The following is a 4,324-nucleotide window of genomic DNA, read 5'->3' as shown; positions in this document are numbered from 1 at the left end:
TATGGCTCTTCCGAGCCTTTTAAATAAAGCTTGTATGTTTATGGTTATGTTGTGATGCCATCGATGTATCTATACATATCGGTATGCCATGCGTACATGTGTCATACTTGATATGTATGGGGTTCGATTACCTAGCCGTCAACTTTAGTAGCACTCCTTACAGGGAAATGCCCCTTTGTGATCCAACGAGCCATGGTAGTTCGCTACTGCTCCGGACAGATTGGTTGACCGGCGTGTGTCCTTCTTAGCTGCTGTGTCTGTCCCCTCTAGGGAAATGTCACGCGATGTAATGGAGTCCTTCTAGCTTGCTACGACTCGTCTACATTCGCTGGTGACCGACACCTGCTTTGCTGGGTCATGTATGCCTGTCCCTGTGCGGAACTGCCACTTTGGTTTATGACTAGACATGTCGATCCGGGTTCTTTGTCATTGGATTGCTAGCGACACAATTGCATACGTGAGTCAAAAGGCGCAAATGGTCCCGGCTAAGGCAAGGCTGCAGCCGTAGGGTTAACCGTGCGTGAGACCGCAAAGGGATGCGGTGTGTTACAGGCTGGATCCCTATGGCTTAGGATCAGGGTCCCGACATATGTGGCTCTTATCGGGTTCGTCGACACGTTGGAAGGTCCAGCTAGATTTGTCTTACCTTAGCGATATATCTTGCGTATAGGGATTCCGCTGAAACTTTGGGTCCCCTCAAAGTTGAGGTTTTCCTCTAAGGAATCCGACGAGATTGTGAGTTCCGTGATAGAGGATTACTTTGCGGCCCGTCACAGTTTGTGATGGACTAGTTGGAGCACCCCTGCAGGGTTTAATCTTTCGGAAAGCCTTGCCATCGGTAATTTGGCAAATGTGGATATTTTGTTAACATCCGGTTCTAGACAACTTGAAGTAACTCTAATAAAACTGCCTACTTTGTGCGTAACCGTGACTGTCTCCTTCGGAGATCTTTCTCCGATCGAGAACACGGTGGGGTTATGTTTGACGTAAGTAGGTGTTCAGGATCACTTAGTGATCAATCTAGTCTTTGATCGCTCGCGTAGACCACCATATGATTACTCTGGTCATCGTACCATAGACACCATATATGCTTAGGTTTCTGCAAACCCAAACACTTAACCTTCCTCACCCAATAACTTGGCTAGATTCAATACCAAGGTCATTCGATTGATGAGTCCCCGTGGCTCGCAGATTACTACAAACCCCAACAGGTACAGGTACGCCCGATGCAGGAGATCATATTGACAACCATCTGAAGTGGGAGTTCGATGAGGACTCTGGCCGTTTGTATGTGAACTATCCAGAGGAATGAGGCCGTGGTCGTGATCGTGGGCTAGCATGCGTGATGTCATAGTTTTACTTGTTTCAGGTTGTCCGTAGCGGGACTAAACTTTGCTCTAAATAATTGTGTGGCTGTAAACCTTATGTTAAACTATGTCAGATGGCAGGTGTATGACGTACTTGTCATTCCTCAGTTATATAATGTTATGATTATCTCGCTTGCGAAACGTTTAGATGCGCCTCTTTCTAGTTGGGGCCTCGCCACCAAAATAGTAAAGGGCCGCATCTTAGTCGTCACAAGTTGGTATCAGAGCCTTACGACCATAGGAGCCTTTGTTGATCGAACTTGGCCGAGACGAGTCTAGTAAAACTATTTGAGTCTTAGTTATATCGGAGAGTAGGTTTCTTTTTTCTCCTCTTCTATGCTCTGGTCAGGTTCTCGACTTCGGAAATCTTAATTATACTCCTCTTCTCGCTCAAAAAAAAAGGATGACGCGGGTATTTTGAAATCTATATGATATCGATGTGATGGAGTTCTGTCTTGGTGCATCCTGTCTGACTTGATTTCTTCTGGGAGTTGAGCTCCAGGGGATTCTTGTGCACATCGCCATCATTTAGATTTCTTAGTATCTCAGGACAGAGGATGTTCGTAATTGCTTCAATACTAGTAGTGACGAGAGGAGTACGGCTTCCCCAGTACTGGTGCAGAGAGTTCAGGATGTATCGCCACACTTCGTATCGTTGTGATTATGAGGGTCTGTGTTAGATGAAGGTCCGAGATTCTAGTTATGTGTTGACGGATGTGATACACTGGACGGGTTAGTATAGGAGTTGTGTGACATATTACTCCTTGTATCCGTGTACCAGATTGCATGACCAGATATTTCAGGAATTCATCAGTGGGATATCAGGTAGCGACTTATAGGATAATCTTCTTACAGATACATGATGTGAGGTTAGGATTCGACATTCAGTGCGTACGTTTGTTTACGGTCGTCTTACAGCGGTTCTCGTTGTGTCTTAAAGAGTCCTTGTAGCTTACTACGACTCGGGGATGCTTCGTAAGTCGTGTAAACTGCCTTGCATAGGATGGCTACTATAAATTCGAGACCGTGCGATCATATCCCCAAAGATATCCGGTGGAATCTCTGTCATACGTTTGTTCCGAGCAGTACTAGCTCATACTTGATTTGCAAGTGGTCTTTAATCAGATTTTGTCGACAGGCACTTTGAGGAAGCATTAGTACTATTTTGTTAGAGTGCAATTGCTAAATATTATGTTCAGATATTTCTACCTATTGATTCAGCTTTACCTTGAATGTTATTCTTTGGGCTTATGTGTTGTCCGTCTTCGGGATGGCTCCACCAACTCGCCAGAATCCGGGTCGGGAGGGTGCTCATGCTCCACCACCACCTCCTCCGCCTCCTCCTGCAGAGGCTTGGCAAGCAGTGATGGCTGCAACAAATGCTAACTCCCAGATGTTAATTCAGCTGTTGCAAGAGAGGACCAATCAGCAGCAGGGCAATTTCGACCATGGTGCTCATCAGTTCGCATCTCTGAATCAATTCCTGGCGAACCAGCCGAAGTCCTTCACGTCTTGTGACCAGCCGTTCGATGCTGAGGAGTGGATTCGGGACATGATCAAACACTTTGAGTGCAGCAATGTCCGTTCAGGGGACTTCGTCAAGTTTGCAACATATCAGCTCAAGGGGCAGGCAGCAGTTTGGTGGGAGCAGTTGAAGGACTCCAGGGGAGGCAGAATGATCAGTTGGGACGATTTCTGCAGAGATTTCAGGTCTCACTATATCCGTCTAGCTTTGTGGAAGAGATGCGTGAGAAGTTCACATGCTTGAAGCAAGGTGGTTCCTCTGTCTACAAGTACAATGTCGAGTTCCATCAACTGGCTCGATATGCCTTGCAGGACATTCCAGATCAGAAGAGCAAGATCTATCAGTTCAGAGGTGGTCTGAGAGAGGACTTGCAGCTGGCCCTTGCCATGCGCGATCCCGATGAGTTTCATAAGTTCTATAACTTGGATCTCAGGGCTGAGGGAGCTTTGCTAAGGGTGGAGAACTCGAGGAAGCGTTTCAGGGATTCCAGCTCGTCGCCCTCAACTCAGGTGGTCCAGAAGCAGCAGAAAGATTGGGTGTCTCCTCCTCCTCCTCGGCAGACTGAGCAGTTCAAGCAGTCAGGTGGTCGTGGTTCTTCCCACCCACCCAACCCAGCTTTCCAGCAGAGGTTTCAGTAGCAGAAGTGTGATAACCTGGCTTATTAGGGATCATACACTACTCATATGAATAAGGAATTCCCTCTTTTCCGGGAGCCCATATGAACAGAACCCCCAGGTTAAGCGTGCTTCGCTTGGAGTAGTTCTAGGATGGGTGACCGACCGGGAAGTTGGTCCCGGGTGCGCATGAGTGAGGACAAAGTGCGCAGAAAAGAGTAGTATTGATATGTGGGGCCAGTCTAGATCCCGCCAGGAGTAACGACCGCCCGCGGGTGTGTCCGGGGCGTTAGAAGAAGCAGGGGAATCCTCATATGCACTTCTGTCCGCTGTCAGATGTTACTAGTCACAAGTGTGGGCAGAAGGGTCACTACTCCAACAAGTGCACCTCTCAGTTGCGTCTTCCGCCCCCACCTCCAGGGAAGCCTCGAAGCAATGCTATAGTGAACTTCAACCCCCGGTCTGTGAGAGTCAATATGGTGAATGCACCTGAAGCAGATAGCTCCTGAGACGTGACTATGTGTAATCTCTTGATTAATGATTATCCTGCAAAAGTCTTGTTTGATTCTGGTGCTTTGCATTGCTTTATGTCAAAGTCATTTTTCGTCAAGCATGAGATTGATTATCAAGATTTGCCTAAGCCGATGTCGGTGGTATCTCCTGGTTTGATTTTGAATTCTAGTTGCATAGTTCCTCATGTCTCTGTCAAGATGGGTAATTATGCCTTTCTGGCTTCTCCTATTGTCCTTGGTAACTCTGATATTGATTTGATCCTTGGAATGGATTGGTTGGCTATGAACAAGGCGTCTATTGATTGT

The 4,324-nt window shown here is 47.0% G+C and overlaps 1 pseudogene; it reads left to right on the top strand.

Annotated features, from left to right (window-relative positions):
* The first annotated feature begins 2,919 nt into the window (after positions 1-2,919).
* Positions 2,920-3,465, top strand: LOC123404743 (annotated as a pseudogene).
* The last annotated feature ends 859 nt before the right edge of the window (positions 3,466-4,324 follow it).

This window comes from Hordeum vulgare, chromosome 6H, assembly GCF_904849725.1.
Source record: "Hordeum vulgare subsp. vulgare chromosome 6H, MorexV3_pseudomolecules_assembly, whole genome shotgun sequence".
Lineage (NCBI taxonomy): Eukaryota > Viridiplantae > Streptophyta > Magnoliopsida > Poales > Poaceae > Hordeum > Hordeum vulgare.
Note: the sequence above shows the minus strand (reverse complement) of the source record. Positions and strands in the feature narration are given on the sequence as shown.